The 23,579-nt window shown below is 40.2% G+C and overlaps 1 protein-coding gene across 4 annotated transcripts in view; it reads right to left on the bottom strand.

Annotated features, from left to right (window-relative positions):
• Positions 1–23,579, bottom strand: part of KLHL29 (kelch like family member 29) — a 401,375-nt gene that overhangs the window by 323,508 nt on the left and 54,288 nt on the right. For all 4 annotated transcript variants that reach the window (XM_085218109.1, XM_085218110.1, XM_085218107.1 and 1 more), the window contains exon 2: positions 7,342–7,448. The gene's annotated coding sequence lies outside the window, so the exon portion shown is untranslated. The remainder of the gene's footprint in view (positions 1–7,341; positions 7,449–23,579) is intronic.

Below are 23,579 nucleotides of genomic sequence, written 5' to 3'. Positions count from 1 at the left end.
ACCTCTTTAAATCAAACATGTTTAAAAATGTCCTTGTTCTAACTTGCATGTACTGGGCAGCCCATCACAAATTTATGTCCTCACACTTCGTAGAGTAATGATGTTCATATACCCACGTAAGCTTCTGTGAACAACACAGACTCTTCCACTTGGCTAATCTTCCCACATAAAAGTTAAGTGCCTCATAGTTCTTGTGCGTGAAAGCCACTCTAAACCAAAATGGACAACTTTTTCTGTCTGTAACATATGCATGTTAACACATGCAGGATAAGAAAACATGCTTTAATTGATTCTGACCAACCACCATTAAAAAGCAACAGCAACAAAAACCTAAAAACACAAAGAACCACCAGACCACAGTCTACCATCATTAAAAAAATAAAAAATAAAAATGCTTACAGTAATGCCTATTGAATTGCAAGTCCTGACCTTGGGAGATGTGGAGAACAGCATTCGTTTCCTTCCTTCAAGAAGCAGACACTGTAACCCTTTTTTCAAAGTTTTATACTGAAATTGTTCTTACCCCAGCCAAGCTGACAGCGTTGCTGTGGAGAAGCTTGCTTCCAGGGGAAGTGGAATGTAAAAACAAAGTTGCTCTGACCTTAACAATAATCCTGTTTGCATATTACAATATATTTTCCTACCATAACAAGGCAAAGTCCCTTGTGTTCCGGTCAGAAAAAGTCATCTTCCAGTAAAAGCACACTGTGATCAATAACATTTTCTTAATATATTATATTATCTCTCACTAAAACACTTTTTCATTTGGCATTTCAGACTGCCTAGTAGGGGAAATTCATGACAAAACTCAAGATGGCAAATGAGATACTGCAAATTAATTCCATCTTTTCGTTCGTGAACATTTGACAAGCCTGTGTCGTCTGACTTCAGCAGAAGCTTTCTCAGCTTTCAAATATACATGAAACAGAAGAATCTGCTCCACTACCATACACCAATCTTCACTTCAGCCTGCATAATTTTGTGTTGAAATATGCTGTAGATTAAACAGCAAACTTTGAGACCAGAATTGGTAGGGCTTAATTTAAATATTAGTTTAGAAAGCAGACTCAGAAGTCCACAATAGCAATTGTGAAATTGTATTTTAAAGTTACAGCCCAGAGACTGACAGTACAGGAATCCTCCACGGCTGAATCTGCTTTGCTACTGAGCCATCTGCAATCTGGTCCTGAAAAAGACTATGCAATGAAAAAGCCAATTTGGTGCTGGCAAAGTTTGAAGAGAACTGTGACATGATGGGCATTAGAGGGAAGTAGAGGAATCAACTTTTTACAAGGGTAGACAGCGATAGGACAAGGGGGAATGGTTTTCAGCTCAAGGAGGGAAGGTTCAGATTGGATGTCCAGGGGAAGTTCTTCACAGAGAGAGTGGTGAGGTGATGGAACAGCTGCCCAGAGAGGCTGTGGATGCCCCTTCCATCCCTGGAGGTGTTCAAGGCCAGGTTGGATGGGGCCCTGGGCAGCCTGGGCAGTCAGATCAGGAGGTTGGTGGCCCTGCCTGCAGCAGGGGAGTTGGAACGTGATGATCTCTGGGGTTCCTTCTAACCCAAGTCATTCTATGATTCTACAAAGTACTTCTCTACTTGTGGGTCTGAAATTGCTTTTGATATGAGGAGTAGCAGCTTTATTCCTCTCTCACAGCTTACATTCTGCAGGCTGAAATGAAGACCCAGTGGCACAGCCAGGGGCAGAGCCCATGTTCCTGCCTTCCTTGTGGCAGCCCATTATCACTTGAGCAACAGCAGCTGTAGATGCAACTGAATTAAGGAAAGTTGTCAGTATTCAGCTTGGTCCAAAGAGGCATGATCCTTCAAAAAGGGCTTGGGTACATGCAGGGTATTATCAATAGGGTGGCTTAAACACATCTGGTCTCTGTAGGATTAGGTGCAGAATCACTGCCTGTATTAATATTTCAGCATAAGGAATAAAAGGCAGGTGAGTGTTGAATATTCACCCTGTGGGAATGCTCTGTATATGAATTCTGTAACAGAAGCATGCAAAGGTGTACCCATACACTGCAGAATTTACCAACTAATAGCCCAATTAAAGAGGTACTTCAGTATGTGCCTTGCATTAAGCTCACAGGGCAGCCTCTGTTGACTAAACACACTCAATTTCTTTAAGTCAAGATTCAAATTGAAAACAATATTAAAAAAGTGAGGAAAAATGGATGGAAATGTAATTTACATCCACAAATCCCAGCACCTCATTAGGTCTGAACCGTGTAAAGGGCCAAAGAACACATATACCTAAGAAGTCATTCATTAAAGATCAACATCTTGTTTAACTGTGGAAGATGTGTGCAGGTGAGATGCATGGAACTCAGTTGTTGGAACAAATCCAAGAAGTACTTAGATACTTACATACATACATACTTACACACAAGTATTTAGAGAAGAGGGATAAAAATGAGATTGGCATTGATAAGCAGGAACACAGATGACATTACTGCAAACTGGGTCGCAAGAACGAAATAATCAAGATTTTTGAAGGTGAGAACAAAGTTTGGGATTTTTTTTAAAGCAAAATAATATAGAGAGTAAGCCTTCATGCAAATGAGCACTTATAAAATAGCCTTTCTAGGTGAGTAATTTCTTTCACGATTAATAAAATCTGCAATCTGAGCAACAATGTTCTGATGACTTCTTGCCATTCGTAATTATCGCTCATCCTGGCACCAAAAACTCATTATTATTAGAGCTCACAAAAAAAAAAAAAAACTTCTTCTATGAAAAGACTTATTTTTTAAAAGAATCACAAGTTTTTAAGCTTTGTTTCTACTTATAAGTCTTGAAAGTGAAAAATGAGGGAGCCCTACCAACCCTCATGTATATCTCCTTCAGCTTCCAACAATATGAATAAAAGCATCTAATTTATATGGTAACACAACACACTACAAAAGTATACTTTGGTTTAAAAGCAGCCTACTAAGAGTATGGAGTTAACATATCCCCATATAACTATGGGCGTGTGTTTTATCCTATAAACATACGTATTTTTGCCTTTTTTATAGCAGTTTTCTCCAAAGGAGCTAAAAGCATTTAACAGTTACTGTAGAACTAACAGCACTCTTGTGAATAAGAATATATAATCACTATTTTAATGGCATGGAAGCTGAGGCACAAAGGTGGATGTGGCAGAACAAAAACAATACCAAACTCCAAGCTCTGTGAGTAAATTCCAGCCTACCTGGCATGCATCATCTATAGGCGGAGAGGAACAGAGATATTTTTGTCAGAGCCTATAGAGGTGTTAGCACTAACACTGCCTATGTCCCCCTCCACCCTGCATCCTGACAGAGCAGCTAAATCAGAGCCACATTAGAAAGAATAAGTAAAAGTAAAAAACAGAATAAAGAACAGATGCTAAATGGACTCAAAGGAACATGCACAAAAAAGATTTCCCTATGCACAGGTGCTTGACAAACATTATCTGAGCTCTTTATAAAGAGATCTCTCAGGTCTTCCACTTTCAGTGATGCGATGGCCAACCAGTAAAGGGAGATGCAGCAGGCCTGAGTTGCAATAAGGGAAAATCTAATTAGATATGAGGAGGAAAAAATCAGTGAGTGCTTCACCAATCAACACAGGCTGTCCATGAAGGCTGCTGAGTCTCCATCCTCAGCGATACTCAGGACTCACCTGGACACAACCATAGCACTGAACAACCTGCTCCACTCTGCAGCTGGTCTATTTTGAGCAGGAGGTTGACTAAGATGACCTCCTGAGGTCCTCCCCTAACGAAGTTACTGTAGGAATATCATACAGATACAAGTGAGGTTATTCCTAGGTTTCTTTGTTTCATCCCAAAGCTTATCAGAAATTCATACAAGAAGTATGACTCTGGACTTCCATGAGTAAAAACAACTACTTCATTCAGCTTGCTCTCTTCTGAAAAAAGGGGGACGGAACAGACTGCAATCTTTGCTTTAACCCACCTAAAGCTACAAAGAATGAAAAGCAAAACACAATCAAGCACCTAAACGTGTGTGGTCGTTAGAGGTCTTGGTTGAAGTTTACATACCTTCCTGACCCTCGTTCCTTGTAAGAAACATTCAGAAAACACTCAATCAAGTTGCTGTGCCGAGAGACCTGCTGCTGCTAAAATAACTGCATCATGGTAACAGCTCTCAACTTCTTCCTTTCATTTCAGATTTCTCTCCCCCCCCACACACACATTTTCATATGAGGTGCTGCATATGGTGAAAGCCGATTTAGTCTGAGCCAGAAACAACAGAGGTTAAATACTTCCCTAGTTAGAACACAGAGATTGCAACAGTATGTGATTGTCAAGCTGTATAGAGCTATGGCCAACATACATAAATACCTTCTACACTCTTAGAAGAATAAGCAAGTTAAAATGTTTTAAGGGTGGCAGCTGAGCTAGAAATATCCTCAAATGGGTAAGACAGACAAGCACGCTACTCCTAGGGGCAGCCCATTTCTAGAAACAAAGTCCACTCAAGAATCCAAGGCACTTTTGAACAGCTTCTCAACCCACAGCAGAAGCCTTGATGAGGTAGCCTGGACACAGCGGGCAGCTCATTTCCTACTACATATGTCAACTACTTGTGATAATTAGCTTCAATAAAGAGAAGAGAGTTGTTGGTTGGGTAGTTTTGTCATTTTACCCTCCCGCCCCAAGTAGATCACAGACATGATACCAGAAATACCCAAAGAAATACTATAATCTGATACAATAACAGTACAATAAGCTGATATTCAGCCTAAGACTATAGTCAGCATTTTGTACTGATTTGATCTGTGCAATGCTGCAACATATCAAGCCAGATTTGCTAGACGTTCCCCACCACAGAAAGTGAATTAAACTGTCACTCATCACCATAAGACTTGCTCTAGTGTAAGTACTTCTTCATCAGTTGGACAATCTTGCTTTGAATTAAAAACAAAATGCTATGTTGCAAGTTAAAATCTTCATCCACTTTCCCATATGTTATTTTTTTTCCTCTCTACTTTTCTCTTACCTATTTTCCACTCCGCTGTTTTCCCCCAGTTCAGTATGTTTAACCCTCTGTACTCCTCCTGCCTGCCTATTGCTTTCTTTTCTTCCCCTTCTCAGCAGATTTAAAGGCAAGAACTTGCTTTTCAGCTCCAGCCACCCTGGCTACACTGATAATTATGGTCTGAGCATCGAACTTCTGATGTCCTCCTGATCCTTTCTGCTATCCATTTATAAATGAATAAGGCAGCAAAGCCTGCTGGAGTACAGCTCCCTTCTCCAAGGACCGTCTGTTCAGTGTGTCAAGGCAAGGCTGGGGCAGAATCATTTGAGTTGGAAAGGGACCATAAAAGGTCATCTAGTCCAACACCCCTGCAATGAACAAGGGCATCTCACAACATATACACCCCGTGAAAAGATAGGGAAAAATGACACTGTATTTTCATTGTGAGGGATACTAAAAAAAAAGTTATTTAGAGAACATTTGATTTTACTACAACTGCAAGACAATTACAGCTGTTGGTATATTCAGTTTTACAGCATTACAAACACATGCCGGAACAAAGAAGGAATATAAAATAAAAGCCTTATTCAAAATTCAGACTCAACTTCAAGTAACAATTTCATTTTTCTATTATTACATATACTATTTATGATACTGTATTGGTAGCACAGAGAAAGAGATTAAATAAACTTCCCTACAAATACTTATACACACTCAAGCATACACACAATTTCCTGTTTTACCATGAACGAACTAATGATAGGAATTAAGAAGCATTTTTAAATTATCAAAGCTGTACTGAAATCTGTAAGCTAGTTGCTCAGGGAAATACACTTTATAAACAGTCTTCATGGGTGTATTACAAACCTATTTACGGGAAGAGGCTGCCAGAAAGGTTATGATCCAGATGTGCTGGGGATGCTGAGGTGTTCAGCAAGAAACACCAAGAGGGAACAGCAAGCAACACAACAACTGTTGTGTAGTGTGCAAAAAAGATTTATCTGATTAAAATTAGAGAAGAAAAAAAGAAAAGAGGATTTGGTGGTCTTGACGCAAATAGAAAGTGCACCACTCCTGGGCTGTGTTGGCAAGAGGATAGCCAGCAAGTCTGGGGGGGTGGTCCTACCCATCCATGTAACACTTGTGAACTCTCCAGGATAGGCAGAGGGTATTGGTGACTGGAGAACAAATCATGAAAGAGGAAAGAGAGATCACACTACGGTTTCCAATTCCCAATGGAACAGGGCAGAGTGTGAGCCTATTCTTGAAAGTACGGAGAGATACAAGAAAGGAGCTACAATAATGAACATTCTGATGAGAGATGAGGAAAATATCCTTCATGAGATCGTGAAACAGGAACAGGAGCCCGAAGAAGTGTTGGAATCTCCATTCTTGGAGATATTCAAAGCTCAAATGCATGCAACCCTAAGCAACCTGGGGGACACTGCTCCGAGCAGGAAGTCAGACTGGACAATATCCAGAGGCCCTTTTAAGCCTGAATTAACCAACAGTTCTAAATATCTAGTTGGCAGAAGCCAGAACGTGATCAAAGGACGCCAAGAGAGCTGTCATACAGCATCAAGGGTCAGGCTTAGCTCTGCAAGGAGAAACACACAAAGAAGATTGGGAAAAGAAGCTAGGAATGGGGTATGACGAGTAAAGCAGCAGGCTGAAAGAGAAGGCAACAACAGAGGATCAACACCGTAAGGAAGAACAAAAATAGAAAACCCAAATCTGCTCCACCAAGTTACACTTTCCCCTAGCAGCTGAAAGGTAAAAAGTCCTATGGGAGTCACTCAGTGATGAAGTCAATATTTACATTTCCACTTTGACGTGCGTAGTAGAACTGAGTAGGAGAGGAAATCAGTTCTCTCTTTTTTAGGAAAAACTAAGCAACCTTTAATCTGCTTTTTTTTTTTTTTTTTTTTTTTTTTTTTTTTTTTTTTTAAATCTACACACACAATTTTGCAAACTTCACTGGTATTTATAATGTGTTTATATAATAAAAAATGTTTCATTTGTAATACAAACATATAAGTATATTTTGTAGCTTAAAACTCCAGGCGATCACAGCACTCAAAGTAGCTTACAGCTTTTTGCAGTTCTGTAGGACATAAACCTCTGAGCCTGTGGAGGCGAACTCTACTCCCTCTTGCAGCCACACAACCCAGTGCATATACCCTCGATCAGGTTTATAGCACTAGCATTCAGCCTTCTACATTCTTTTTCTAGTGTAACACAGTTGCACATGCTCTGACAGGGATTTGCTGCAGTCACTGAATGCATAACCCAAACTACGTTCATGTAGGACAGATAAAAGGAAAATTAAAATGCAAAAACAACAGATAACTGCACACTTACCCTATGATATCCAGAATGTGTATCAAAATCAGCCTCAGGTGTAATAGTCAGTAAACAGGACAGCAAATCCTTGCATTTAGCAGGAGGTTTCTGGGAAGCCAGATTACCTAGGAAGAAAAGAGGAGAATTACGTTAATACACAAAGATGAAGTCACCTAGGCTTTGTAAGAATAGCCTTTAAATGAGCTAGAGAAGGAAAAAAAAAAAAAAAACAGCTGCAGAATGGGAGATGGTACATGCCACCATGATCGGCATGGAGAATTTAATCCCCTGAAGGTGACAGAAATCTGCTAGGAAGCATGGGGAGTTCGGTGCTGCTGGATTCTTAGGGTTTAGTAAAGAGCATCTAATACCCGTGATAACACAGTGTTAACCCTCTAATCAAGGACGTGGAGGAGAGCAGAAAGAGCACGATATTTTGCTTAATTAGTTGCTATCAAAGAAAGGACAAGTTCAAGCACTCGCAAGAATGAGGCGACATGAGATTATTTAAAAGTTTAATAGCGTTCTAAGTCTTTGGTAATGTGGGGTTTGCCCATGAAGTAAAAATAATCCCAAGAGATAAATTTAAAGAAATATATCTCATTTTAGTGCCCAGAATAAAATGACTATTCATTAAAGCAAAGCAGTTTTATACCTATGTTCTCCATCTCACATCTAATATATATGAGAGTAATCTCCATGATGGGAAGTAGATTGTAATCCTGCAAGAATGAAGTGCTGTCATTATCTGCAAATCAATAAAATATTTATTTATTTATTTATAAGTGGGCATAACAGTACCTATTGATTTCATGTTTTTTGCACTGGAGTTTCTGGCCCTATGAAGAAGATTCTTACAATGATGAGAGACACAGATGAATAAATGAGCTGACATAAGCTAATTCTAAGTTTCTGTTGTTCAAGGGAAGTTCACTGTAATCAGGGTTTTGTATAATCATAGAATGGGCTGGGTTGAAAAGGACTACAATGATCATCTAGTTCCAACCCCCTGCTATGTGCAGGGTCGCCAACCAGCAGACCAGGCTGCCCAGAGCCACATCCAGTCTGGCTTGAATGCCTCCAGGGATGGGGCATCCACAGCCTCCTTGGGCAACCTGTTCCAGTGCCTCACCACCCTCCGTGTGAAAAACTTCCTCCTAAGATCTAACCTAAACCTCCTGTCTCAGTTTAAAACCATTCCAAAGAAACCAAAGTGTTTCTCTTTCACAAAAAAAGCTGAAGCTTATTTTGTTTTATACAAACATAATGTTTTGTGTAATTAAAACACTACATATTTTGCGTTGTTAGAGCAATATACTTCACTAACCCTACCTGCAAGCTGTTGGAAGTTTATCATGCAAAACCTCTTGGAGGACACCTCCCTGTCCTGCAAGTACGTTATTACAGAGTATTTGCATGACTGTTGCTATGTTCAAATAGCCTGACCAAAAAAAATAAAAGTAATAAGTTATTCCCCTGTGAAAGTCCAAACCTGGCTGAGCACTGAGAAGCTCATGGTTCAAAGAGACAGTGAAGGTGGTGAAGCAACAGAAAAAGAAGGACACCAAAGGGTGACACAATGCATCCAAGGTCATCTTGAGTGTCCGTGAAGCCCTCAGTTCCATTGTGCCATGATGAATTCCTTCAGAAGAGTTTAATAGAACTGATAGATGCTTATATAATTCTGTAAATGAAGCATAAAGCAACTTTGGCTTGATGAGCTGATCAAATAGCTCGTGTTGTAACAAATGACCTGTAATACCTGTAATGAGAGCTGACTGCAGTTCATGATGTACCATTACAAAGAGAAGGAAAAAAGATAAAAGTTTAAAGTGGGGCCTGCTGACATCCCAAAAGAAATCTCTAAAAGCAAACAGACAAAATCATTTACAATTTTCAGTCCTCGTTTCATGCAGAAAAAGCAGATCCCTTCCCAAGCAGTAGCCAGCTGCAAGGTTAGTCTCTCAAAAATGCAAAGCATGATAATACAAGCAACAAGCAAACGAAAGGACTGGGAAGGCACACAAAAAGAAGTGTCTAGACTGCATTATCCCCATCATTCCTGTCTTCTCTGTCATACAGAGCTGCATTCTCCTCGTTAGCTGCTTTGTTTACAGGGTTAGACTCATTTTGGAGTTTAGGCTTTCCAAATAGTTGGTCTATTCATTTATATAATGCTGCTCAAACACATTGTTGAGACATTTCAACGGAGTATTTCTGACTTTTGCGACACGCTTAAAGAATTCTGCATGAACTGCCTGAAAAAGCTCCAACAAAAATAACAGCTCTCTTTTTTTTTTTTTTTTGGTTTGGTTTGTTTTCCTGTTTTTCAGAAAGAGCACTGTTTTCATGAAGAAGTTTATGGAAAGGACAGAAAAAACTCAAGGGAGTAATTTCTCCTTTGCGTAGTGAATCACCACATCACAGTTATCCCATCCTCTTCAAGGGCAACACTGGGCCACAATAACATGGAAGGTCTCCCTAGGGAAACATCCACTTCCCAAAGTCATCTCAGGACTTGTTCAAGAGCAAGCACAGACTTTGCAGAACTGAAGAACCACCTCTGACAAAAAAAAAAAAAAAAAAAAAAAAAAAAAAAAACATAAAATAAAGTGGGTTTGTGATAAGGAAGAGGACTAGTCTGATACACCAGTGGCAGTTTTACATGAAGGAATTCTTTTTCTTTCCTACCTCAAAAGTGAAAGACACGAGGAACATCTACAAAGCGTGACTGTAGACTCTAGATGGCAGTGCCATAGGGAAAAGCGAAACAGACCTCACAGCTGGATACGGGATGTTTGAAGAAAAGCTCAGAAGGAAAATGGAGCAAGAAAGGGAATAATCCGTCACCATGAAAATGGTACACAAAGACGGGCTTAGGTTCAAAATCTGTTTCCTTACTCCTGGACACGCAGTCCCAAAGAGGAGTCAAAATTATTACTTGGGACAACACAAAGAAAGGATTAATGGTATTTACGGTTTAACATACGTTATTTACTTTATATACTAGGCTTTGGGTGCCTTCTCTACCCTGCTTTAGAAAAGCCTGGCTGTTAATAGGACAGGATTTTGATCTTATCAAAACTTAACTACAGTTCAAAATGAGGGGGAGAGAGGAGAACACCTGTCAGTCAGCTCAGAACCACTAACATGAATACTGAAAGTAGAAGAGACAGACATACAGCAAGGAGCTTTAAACATCTACACCAAGAGGTGTTCTCTTTTGTTTGCTAGCTTTGAAGATAAAGCCTCACGTCCCTGTATCAATATTTCATGAAGCTGAAGGCACCTTACAAAGGCCTACAGCAGCAGCCCAATTTATCCATTAGCAGCCTGATAGCCTCGAAATGGACAAATCATACATCCTACGCAGCACCTAAGCTTCTAAATTAAAATGACCAGAGGTAACCTGTTGGAAACCAGACATCTACTTCAGATACTCCATCATTGTAGCAACTTTCATGATGTCAGTCAGCAGCTGGTCCTTTAGGGTAGTACTACCAGGAGGCTACATAGTATATGAAACTGGTGAGAACTCACCCACCTCAACAGAACCTTCCTCATGAATGAATGTAAGGATCAGAGATGCCCTAGGCTTAAAAGACCTAGGTAATGAAAAGCAAGTTTGGATCTTTTGTAGAAAGAAACTGTACCACTGGCCCCATCCTCTTGACTTTCCACCTGTTAGATGGTTGTAAGTGTTGATAAGATCCACCTCAGTCTCCTCTCCAAACTGAACAGTCCCAGGGCTCTCAGCCTTTTCTCACAATGAAGATGCCCAGGCCCCCAATCTTTTTTTCTGGCTTTCCACAAGACTCTCTCTTACAAGATCCCTTTCTTTCTTGAACTGAAGAGAACTGGGCCCATTACTTCAGATGTAACCTCACCAGGGCTAAGTAGAGGGGGATGTGGCTGACCTTCTGGCTCATATCACTGGAGGCAATTAAGGAAAGTCTGTCACTGTTTGGTTGGCCTGGCTTATTACCCAGTTGGTTGCAACAGTGCCATTTCAGACCCCACTCCCCAAGCCCTTCAGTTTAAATCCTGCCTCATCACACTTGAGTTTTAAGAAGTGAATTATAAGTATCCAAATGCTAGAGCCGTAAGGGACAGAAAGACTTTGCATTATACCAAGTTAAAACAGTTATCTTATTCAGCAAAACTGCCTTTTAGAGCTTTGCTGTTACAGATGCCCTATAAAGGGCAATAGAGCAGACCAGCTTATCTACCAAGAGCTGCATAAAGTGTGAGAAGTGCACAGATTTAAACAGCATCCTCACAATATAAAGCAAACAGCAACATTCAGCAACTCAATACTGTAATGAAAGGAAACTTGGAAAAATCAAAGAGCCTTTCTGGGGCAAATAAGAGATCTGCCTTACTTCATGCAGCATCTATAGAACTGGGAAAATAAGAAAGCAAGCAGGAGAGCATTAGCAAGTGCTCGTCTACCATGATACAACTTCCATGAGCATGTCAAACAGCTTCCAAAATACAGGGAAAAGTAGAGTGAAAGGCAAAAACTTCACAGCAAAGTCAATGGTTTTGAGTAAGAAGTGGCAAAATTAAGGGTTCAAGAAGAATGTTTTCCTTGCTGAAGCAGTGGACTTCTTGGTGCAGAAAGACAAAAAGAAAATAGACGGAAGCTGGTCTCTAGATTTGTTTATTCTGCATTATGCAAAGCCCTGGAAAGTGCAGCCCAAGAACCCCACGGGTCTGATTCCGAGCTCCTCGATGCAAAGCACACAACATCCATCTTAGCAATGATGCCATGCACCACTTGCCTTCCACATCTTGCTCACAGCTGGAAAAACGGAAAGCAAGAAGGATAAAATGGATCCAGAGGAGGGCCTACAAAGACAATCAAAGGACTGGAGCACCTTTTGTATGAAGAAAGGTTGAAGCAGTTGGCCTTGTTTAGCCTGGACAAGGCTCCAGGGAGACTTCACTGCATTGTTCCACTTCTTGAAGGGAACTTACAAGCAGGAAGGGGATCAACTTTTTACATGGTTTGATACTGATAGAACAAGGGGGATTGGCTTTAAACTATAAGAGGAGAGTTTCAGGTTAGATGTTAAGAAGAAATCTTTTACTCAGAGGATGGTGAGGTGCTGGCACAGGCTGCACGTGCCCCATCTCTGGAGGCATTCAAGGACAGGTTAGATGGGATCCTGGTAAATCTGATCTGATGGCAGAGGGATTGGAGCTAGATGGTCTTTGAGATTCTCTCCCACCTTAACCAATGGATGATTCTATGAAAACCAAGGACACAGAGACTATTATTTTAGGTTAATTAATCAGAAAAGGTTTCACGCAAAAATCTTCTACAAAAGGCTGCCCCTGCAGACAAGCTACAGAACAAATGGGAAGCAGAAAGCGCTTTAAAAATGCCCTTTACAGGCTGCTTTGCCCTGCAAACATCCTCCCCCATGCCAAATGCTACAGCGTGGGGTGGCAGGCAATGAAAGGGAAAAAAACTGAGGGAAGCACAAGTGGAGCACGCTCTTTGCAAATTAGAAAGGAAAGCAAATCTGGGGAAAAAATATATATATAAACACAAGGCAGGTTGAACAGTTTTGTAAGCAGAAAAAGGAGGGTTCTTATCAGCATTATATCTGGCGAGTCAAAAATCAAACATCTTGCTTAGCAATAATTCCAGCTGGTAAGTACCTGCCGGCACGGAGTGAGGGATGGGCTGATGCACCCAATGCTCTCAGTGCTGCATGGGTTGGGTTCTACCAGGTGTGCTGTCCCACTGTCTTTGGTGTATTTACCTGTTCCAGCTCGACCACTGAAAAATCTCTAGAGTGCCTGCTGTTATAACGTTGCCAGGCACTGAGAAAGTGATCTGCAAAGGGAACAACTAGAGATGCCAGGAGAAGCTAGGCAGGTTCTGCAACTGGGCATGGCTACAGGCTGCAACAGAAGCAAAAAGTAATATTTATTTAGAGCTGAAACTGAAAGATGCATGTATTTTCAAAGCCCCACTTGACTTCATCATCCTTATAGGGAAAGATGACAGCTCTGTACAGTGATGCTATTACATATGTTGACCCTAATCTATTAGATAATAAAGAATATACAGAATTCTCTTTTTCCTACCAGCCAACTACTAAAATACTGAGAAGTCTGGGGACTGCTGAAGATCTGCAAGCCGAGAGGATTCTGAGGTGCTTGGAAAAAGCCTGGCAATGCTGTCAGTCATCACTACTGCCTGAAAGAATTTATGCAATAGCCACCGAGTTGTCACCCAAGAAGGATGACCAGAGCAGAGAATGCTACACGTGCCTAATGTGCAAGTTACTTATATAAATATTTTAACGGCACCATCATTGGATTTACTGTCTAGCAGCTCTGGGCTCAAAATTATAATTCCTAAGACTACTTGCTATGTTTTCTTCCTCTTACTTTTCTTGCAATTGCACTCAACTGTTTAAAAGAAGATCAGGAACTATTAACATCTCATCATCAAAGATTTAAACAGACTGACAGTAACCCTGAGGTTATACAGTGGAGCACTTCTTCAAAAGTCTCCAAAACTAGAATGCTGACCTCTGCAAAGAGTTCAGTCGGGTTAAGGGAAAGAGAACAATTTTAGCTCAGTACCCCTCTTTTCCTTTACACAGACAAATTAACTCCTCCTATAACACTATGTAGCATTTGAGAAAATATTTGTGCTTCAGGACTGACTGTTCAGTTTGAATTCCTGCATGGCTAATCGCTTCTTTAAAAGGAAGTATGCATCAATAATATTCATGGGGAGCTTCATAAGAGCTTGGCAAACATTTCTGACAAAACAAAAAACTCAAACAGAAGGATTACTCATAAATGCTACATCAACAACTCTTTTGACAGGCATCTGGATTATGCTACTCTTTAAAAAGGGAAAAACAAAGATGTCACTTCGAAGTTTAAATGGAAACAGTGAAATATGCTATTAAAAATATCAGATCATAAACAAAGTTATTTTTGCAAACTGAAATGAAATGAGCAATTACAGCAAAGTTTGCCAAGATACTTTACAGACATTCAATCATTTTTTTCAAAAATCCTTTAAAACTCTGCAAGATACACAAAGATTACAGTTCATTAACACTGACAAGTCTATACACACGGATGATCAGACATCCAGCATCAGCAGCCTATCACATCCCATCTTTTTCTTCAGATGTCCTTGGGCTGATGCTTTAAGTTAAAGCATATACATCAGCCCACCTGAACAAAGCTGCTAAAGAATCACAGAATTACTTAGGCTGGAAAAGACCTTCAAGATCATCGAGTGCAACCACAACCCAACCATACTACCCTAACAACCCTCTGCTAAATCATGTCCCTGAGCACCACATCCAAACGGTTTTTAAACACATCCAGGGATGGTGACTCAACCACCACCCTGGGGAGCCCACTGCAGTGCTTAACAACCCTTTCTGTAAAGAAGTCTTTTCCTGATATCCAACTTAAACTTCCCCTGGTGCAACTTGAGGCCATTTCCCCTCATACTGTCACCTGTCACCAGTGAGAAGAGACCAACCCTGCTCTTGCTGTAAGTACCTTTCAGATACTGGAAGAGAGCAATAAGGTCTCCCCTCAGCCTCCTTTTCCCCAGACTAAACATCCCCAGTTCCTTCAGTCGCTCAAGAAAATGCAGACAGACACTTTAGGAACCCATCTTCTAAGAATTTATTTCACTATCCTTCTCCTGAGCCATGTTAAACATAGAATTACATTATCCAGGCAGCATTAATTTACGTGGTATTCTGTAGCAAGACTTACAAGCAGATGAATGGTGATGCAAATAGGAATTTCTTACTCATTCTAAGTTTATTTAATTTTTATTCCCCGGGAAAAGCTCAAGGAAAGGTGCTGAGATGTGTAGAGTTCAAAAGAGATATGCAAAATATTCACATGTAAAAAAGACTGCTGAAAAGACCCTTATTCAAATGAATGCTGAGTTCTAATGCATCTGCAATTGTAGTTCAAAATTGTTCACCTGAATAGTGAGGTTTCTTTGAAGACAAATGCATACAGTCTTGTAAAAGAGGTACATTTCCTTAAAGTGAAGTCAGCTTCTTCATGACTCATTGAAGTCCACTGGCTTTGCTGGAGATTTGATGAAGGTAATAGGCAAGTACATCTGTTGAAAGGCTTTTTACTTCTTTATTGAAGTAAAAACTAGCAAAATACCTTTTTCTACAATGATTTGAAGGCACTGGAATTAAAAGGCTGGAAACTTTTAGGACAGTTTGACTAACATATCTTCCCAACTCCATTGCTTCGCTGAAGCAGCTGGAGGGACTATCACTGAAAGCACTGCAGCATTTTAGGCTGAAAAGAACTCAACTGCTTTGACAACATAAATGAACTTCCTGTGGTTCAAGACCTTCTCCAGATCTTTCTGAAAATAAATAAAACAACAGAGAACTTAGAACAAACCTATTGTTTTGCCACATGCAGATGTTTTGGTATTACTTGGGAATCGGGTAGCAAAAGGAACAGCGGGTGATGTGAACACAGCTATGCCACTTGTGTTCTGTAGTGCTGGGGGAATGATGGTAGATGGGAGAAGTCTTGGAGATCAGGACAGGAACAGGCAGGAGCGAGAGCCAGGACAGCAGCTCTAAGAAGAACGGCCAAAGAAAATTCTGTTTTTACATGAAACTTTGCAGACAACAGAAATGCATTTGTTCACAGTGGACCAGTGGCAGCAAGGAGGAGGGAAAAACCAAAAAAACTCATTCTGTTAGGTCTAATACTGCAAAATGGGAAAGGAACTCACAGCATCAAGAACAGCCTGTGCTTAAAAAAGCAAAGAAATTGTTTTGCTTATGAGATGAGTCAACACTGCTATACCCCAAGAAAAAGCAACATCCTTACGCAATATTTGAGAGTAATGTAGTCTGGAAGAGGAAGAAATACAGCCAGGGTGCGAACTCTGCTATGGTGTGGGACAGCTAGCAACACTCTGCATCTCCGGAAGGTTTTCAAAGCTTTTGAGTGTCTACCTAGAGTAGTTACTAGGAGGACTGACAGGTATCATCACCTCTGAGTCCCCAATTACAGTCTCCATTTTCTCTGACTCACTTCAGAATGACAGTTTGATCGCAGAGCAGGGGAGCCCTATCCTCTTCACAGAGACCACCGCACTATTTACTGACTAGATAACCCTAGCAATCCCTCTGTAGCCTTAGGCAGATCCTGTTGGAAATTATAATGCACAGGACTCGATTTCTTGCCTTGTTCAGAAGAAAAAAAAAAGTCCAATCACGATCACCAAATTTCTAGAGATGTCTTGGGGGCGTTGGTAAAAGGTTTACTGATTAATTATTCCTGCTGTCAAAATCTATTTGGTTTTTGTTTTCTGTCACAAATTTTCTTGGCTTTCAATTCTAGACAACATGTTACATTTTTGTTCAACAGGCTGAAGAATCCCGCTTTCTTAAAAGTTCCTGACAGAAACAATTTAATCAGTTCTTTCCTTCACTTTGATTAGGGTAATAAATGATTTCAAAAAAAAAAACCCAGTGGCTTGAAGTCATGCTCTTCCACCCCTAACCACCATCATACTCCTTGAGCTGCCAACAGACTCTGAGAGCATCTGCAGCAAGGTCAGACCCAGGTTTAGCACAGACTCTCCATAGCTCTCCTATAGGTGTACACACAAATTGCTGAAGATGACATTCAAGCTTTGTCCTGCAAGACCACATTCCTCTGGTGTCAACTCACAATTGCAGCAATGACTCTTTCTGCTCCTCACCAATTTCAGAGAGAGTCTAGGACGACTAGTTTAGAGTAAGACATGAACCTTAAAAGGCTGAAGCTGAGAAAGCTCAATTTCATCCCTTGATATGCCACATCAAATTAATCAAAACTACATTATTAAGTCAAATGTCTTGTAGAAGCCATAAATAACAAATCTTACCTTTATAATCTAAACATGCAAATACATTAAAAACACCTAATAGACATCAGGTTACCTTGACAGGATTTATTTTCTATAAGCTCATGTTGATTGGCACTAATTATATTTCTCTTGCTCAATCCTTTATCAGCAGTCCCATTTTATTACACCCTAAATCAATATTACGATGACAAGGCTCAAAAGTTCACACCTTTGAGGCACAGATTTTGACTGTTTTTCCAAAGCAATGAATCAGATTTCCAGAGCTGACCACTGGCAGCCCATTGACATGGTGGAGCTCTCAAACCATTCTCTCCAACTTGTAATTACAACACTAAAATATATCTGTAGCTTAATTTGTCATCCCCAAAGAAACAGCGAAATAAACAGACTGATTACAAAAGATCTGCCTTAGTGAAAGGGAAAAAAAGCAAGTGAAGACAGAAAAGGAAGTGTGGGAGGTGAGCAGGTTACTGTCAATCAAACTTTTGAGTCCTTGAGAATGATTAGAGAGAGAAGTAATTCCTTCACAGCAAGAATTTGTTCTCCTGATGTTAACTGTTGATTTTAGCATGTATGACTATCACAGAATTTATTCAACTGAGTGAGGCAATCGTGCTGTTCAAACTGAGCTCCGAGATTTAATTTAAGAATTAAGTTACATAAAAACATTGGGTTTAGATTCCCTACATACAGTGCTGGGAAACTTCCACCACCTGGCAGCCTGACAACAGTTTTCCTAAGAAAAGTCCATAGACTCTGATGTTGGCATGCAAGGTGAGTGGAGGGAAAGCATTTTCCTATAGGATTCCTATCTTCCTGGTAATCATGTACTTCCAGTTGCAACTGGGACTGCAGGGCAGTACAACCTCCAGCTCTTTCCAGCTAGTTTTATCAATGAGACTTGAAAGAATCATAGAATTATGTGAGCTGGAAGGGACTTTTAAATGCCATCAAATCCAACTCCCTTGTAGTGAACAGGTGAGTTCACCCACAGCTAGATCAGAGCACTCAGAGCCCCATCCAGCCTGATTGGCAATGTCTTCAAGGACAGGGCATCCAACATCTCTCTGGGAAACCTATTCTACTGCTTCACCACCCTTATCATAAAAAACCACCACCACAAAAAAAAAGAATAATAAAAAAAAAAAATCAAATCCACGTGATCCAACAAACAACAGGAAAAACCATCATCATCAATAAAAACCTTACCTTGATACCCAGCCTAAATCTTCCTTATTTTAGTCTGGGATCACTTCCCCTTGTTCTATCACAACAGACCCTGCTAAAGAGTTTGTCCCCTTCTTACTTACTCACAGCCTTACAGCCTCCCTTCAGATACTGACAGACTGCACTCAGGTCTCCCCAAAGCCTTCTCTTCTCCAGGCTGAACAGCCCCAGATCTCTCAGTCTGTCCCTGTAGGGGAGGTGTTTCACCTCTTAGATCCTTTTTGTGGCCCTCCTCTGGACACGTTCCAACATGGCCAAGTCTATCCTGTACTGAGGACTCCACATCTGGACATAATACTCCAGATGAGGCCTCACCAGTGCAGAGTAGAGGGAAGAAGAGACTTGGCGGACAGCATTCCTGCAAACACTTACTTGAGGCCCAAGAGCAGGTCATTTCATGTCATTAAGTTACTAACATCCTCATGATACTTTGAATCTAGAGAGACACAAATACCACACACGAAGAACTGCAGTGCTTCCCTTGAAACACCTACGTACAGCTCAAAGTAAACCATCTCTGATTTCAGCAGCTACACAGATAGAGAGCTCAGTTTTCTGTTGCAAAGCAACACCAGCATAGTCAGAAAGGTATTCATTTAACAGAAAAAAATTAAATAGCACCCATGGAGAAGACTACTGTTATTTACCTCACAGCCCCAGGCAGTGTCCTGCATCCTGTCATCAAATGCTCTGAATAAGCCTATCGCACATCTGCTTCACACTGGCAGTACGCACAATGAACATGCTCCAGCTGAAGGGATTCTGCCATTTATTTCCATTGCTTCACCCTTAGACCTTGAGGGTGATGACAGAATTAGTGCAGAAGTCTCCTCTATAGCTACAGGTCTCTGGTGATATGCTTTCTAGTGACAAGCTCTAAATTTCATCAGTATCTCTATTCAAATTCTTCCTCAGTGTCTTCTTAATCATAGAATCGTAGACTGGCCTGGGTTGAAAAGGACCACAATGATCATCTAGTTTCAACCCCCTGCTATGTGCAGGGTCGCCAACCAGCAGACCAGGCTGCCCATAGCCACATCCAGCCTGGCTTGAATGCCTCCAGGGATGGGGCATCCACAACCTCTTTGCGCAACCTGTGCCAGTGAGTCTCCACCCTCTTTTATGACCATCATTTGCCATATGCAGAGTACAAAAACCAAAATACCAACTGCCTTCATGCAACTTACTCATGCAACCATTGGTCCTAGGGCACTTCCACCTCCTTCAGGAGCCATCCAACTTCAACGCCACGCTACAGGCGCATGACACCAAGTAAAGGCCTAACACTGCTTCATTGTGGCACCTGCAGTGGTTCATGTTCAGAGATATGCAAGGCCTGTGGAAGCTAATGAGGCTTTACAACAGTCCAACACAAATCAACTGAAGATGTCTGTGCTGCAAAGAATTTCCAGCGTGCTGTCTTCAGGTGAGCCACCAAAAGCGGAAATAATGTTACAGGTACTCATAGCTACAGAATCACAGAATCACTATGGTTGAAAAGATCGATAAAGATCACCAACCATCAACCCATGCCTGTCAATGCTCTAGACAATGTCACTCAGTGCAACACCCACTCTTTTCTTGAACACCTCTAGGGATGGTGACTCCGCCACCTCCCAAGGCAGCCTGTTCCAATGCATCACCACTGCCCCTGACAATTTTTTCCTAATATACAACATGAACATCCTCTGTCATAATTTAAGGCCATTACCTATTGTTAGTGTTATCCGGGAGCAGAGACTGACACCCACCTCGCTCCAACGTCCTTTCAGAGAGATTTAGAAAGCAATACCATCTCTCTCGACTCTCCTCTCCTACAGACTAAACAATTCCAGTTCCCTCAGCCACTCCTCATAAGAGTTGTGCTTCAGACCCAGCTTTGTTGCCCTTCTCTGGAAATGCAATTGCTCTATGTTTTGACAATTCTCCACTTCCTCCATTGCACAAAATTCTATTGGCTGCAGGATTTGTAGCACATTAGTTACACCTTCTGACTGGATTACTGCAATTGAGATCAAAGTGCAGGCCTGGTGTGATACCCAGAAGTTGCTTATTTTCACTATTTTTTGCACAGAGGTCACAGTCTGGCATGAGGGCTTCACTGAGGTGCAGCTCATGTGAACATACATTCCAGACACTTCATTTGCTGCACAGCTGACTTTAGCAAAAAGTCAGCTTAGTCTTTAGCAAAAATCACACCAACAGAACAAAAAGCAATATACACCCTCACCTTCAGAGAAAAAAAAACATCGTCCCCATTTCCAGAACTGTGGCTGAAAAAAGCTATTCTAATCAAAACATCAAGGACAGTTCAGGATCTGCTCTGAATCATTCTATGATCTCAAGCTATGACTAATTCTAAAAGGATCTCTGATCACTGATCTGTTTCTTTGGATTTTTTCCTCCCAAACTACAACAGACAGTCCCAGAATTAATCTTTATGACTGCAAAGGTAACTTCTCACTATGAGAATAGTACAGCCATGGGTTATTAATGAGGGTCCTGATCAAGTGCACATTCAGTCCAAATGATTTGCTAAAAAGTTATCCTCCTATAGGCTATATAAATACATAATACATCTGCATTAACCTGTGTGACACTGAAGCAGCCTTTCCAGCAATCTGGCCTACTTTATCTCCAAAGTAGACTCTTATACCTCATTTGAGTGAGTGAGCACATATTTTAAATAATGATGAGAGACTCCAATTTTCACATTTTCATGGATGCAGTGTCAAATTTATTTGTAATAGGATCATCTATTATCTGTCAGTACTGAGAAAACTAGGTGAGAAAATAATGGTTAGTAGTACATTAAGGACTCTACCTGGAATGCTGATGAAAATTAGCACAAGGTAAATGGAGCTGCTGAAAACAAAAATGTTACAGATTGCTTAATGAAGCCTGCCTTATTTCTGATACGAGATCAAAAGTTGCTTGGCTGTGGGCTTGGGATTTTTTGTTTATTTGGTTTTGTTGTTGTTCAGAAAAAGACAATCTCCTCCAACCATTCAGTTTAAAACATGGAATATTTCATCCACTGAAGCACTCTTGAAACAATAGCTCTGTTTATGACAAAACTTCAAACAGTGCCAGACAGAAAGGAGGAAATAGCGTTACCAATTTTTGAGAAGAGGATCTCAGAAGTTGTGAGCTTAACCCATTTGATGCTAACTTTGTGCCTTCCACATGGACATGTATGCTACTCTTTTTCCAGATGTAGAAAGGCTGACATGTCCCTGTGCCCATTTTCTCCGGGATATAAACTGAGTTGAACAAAAGCCAGCTAGACTTACGGTCCTAAGGCTTTCCTTCCTTCTTAAAAAAAAATATATATATATATTTTCTTTCTTGAAGAGAGGAGGGGGAAACAAACAGCACATAGCCATATACTTGCATGTACCACTACAGGGCTCAATATAGCATCAGTACTCTGAAACTAGACACAGTAAATTCTTGGTGGAAAAGATGTTACCTCTACATAACTCACTTGACATTTTATCCCTCCTGGATGCTCTGGAATAGCTGCAGCATGCTGACATAGGCTAAGGAACTGATTTGTTTCACCAGATACACTCAAAACCTTGTGCTAGCCAGAGGATATGAATGGAAAGAGGGTAAGGAATCAGCCTGGGGAAGTTTCATCTTAGGCTGAAACTGCAAATTCTGCCAATGGAACAGTATCTGAACACAAGCAAGTAGTGTTTGGTTTGCCATATTAAAAAGTTGGGAGGGGGGGGAAGGGAATAATCTAAAGGAACCAGATAATAAATGGTAATAAACGGAAACTTCATGCTTTAAAAAAATAATATTAAATGTTAATGGAATTTTGTTTGCTAATATTGGGTCCATTAAAATGGCTCTTTGATTTATGGAAAAAATACTTTTAGTAGCTACAATTGAAATAGTTCTAGCTGTCCACTAAAATGGAAACACTCTTAACAAGAAGGGGAAAATACTTTCACCTCCTTCCTTAAGTAATAACCCAGTGAAAGTATTTTGCCTGTAAGAAAGCGTAATCAAATTCACATCAAATATTATTAAAATAGATATTTCTCAGTTTTGTAGGATTAAAATACATAATTTCAGATTTCATTTCAAAATCATAATATTAAAACCTAGATTTAACACATGGGTTTAAACAAAAAGTTAAACAATACATAATTTTTTACTCAAAATATAAGGACTAAAAGGATAACACTGAAATTCTACAAAAAATCCCTGGATATCTTCTTGACATCTAGAATCAATTCAAGCACTCATGGACATTTAAACATGTATAAAACTTAAATATATACTTAAAAATTTACAAGTGCTTGAGTGCTATTACACTTATCTTTTCCTTCTCGAAGCTTTCCCAAGAAGTCATATTTTTCAGTATTGGCTGTACAGAATCACTTTTTTATTATTATTATTATTTCAACACAGCCAGTAGTTGCTCAGGAATTATTTTCTGTATTGGGACCAATTCAGTGAAAGTAAGACCAAGAAAAGTTAATTTCTCAGTCACAGGCTAGAAACAGACAACCAAGTGGAAGGGAAAGATATTAGAAGCTAACTTTATTGCCTTAAAGGCAGGGGCCATATAATAACCAGCTTAAGTCCCCAGAAGTACATTTTTGGAAAAGCTTCATTACACTTAAACCCAAACTTGTAGTGTCCATGCACCTACGCAATTCTCTTTGAAATAACAGAACTGAAAAACCCTAAAACTTGCACACAGGTTATGGTGCAGACTGCGACCAAAACCAGACAGTATCCATGATGTCCATGGTGTTAATATGATTAAAAGGCCACTTCCACAGAGCCTCTTCTCTATCTGACCTAAAAGCTTACAAGAAACTTCACTGATTATAGGCACAAAAGAACATCCATACTGTGGCATGCTGTCAGTTAGAAGTAATCTAATTTAAACAATTTTAAAAGCTACAAAATTACTTAAAGAATACGAAGTTTTAAAGCCTAGCAGTGTGCATAGATAAGAGCACATTATAAATAACAAAGAGTAGTATAGAATTAAGGTATTTAGTTGAAAGTTATTTGAATTATTACTAAGTGAAGAATATTATGGAAATGAATTAGATACGATACTGAACAAAAATAAATCAATTACTTCCATGAGCAGTCTTTG

This window comes from Meleagris gallopavo, chromosome 2, assembly GCF_905368555.1.
Source record: "Meleagris gallopavo chromosome 2, MGAL_WU_HG_1.1, whole genome shotgun sequence".
Lineage (NCBI taxonomy): Eukaryota > Metazoa > Chordata > Aves > Galliformes > Phasianidae > Meleagris > Meleagris gallopavo.
The sequence above is the reverse complement of the archived record's forward strand: the minus strand, read 5'-3'. Positions and strand labels throughout refer to the sequence as shown.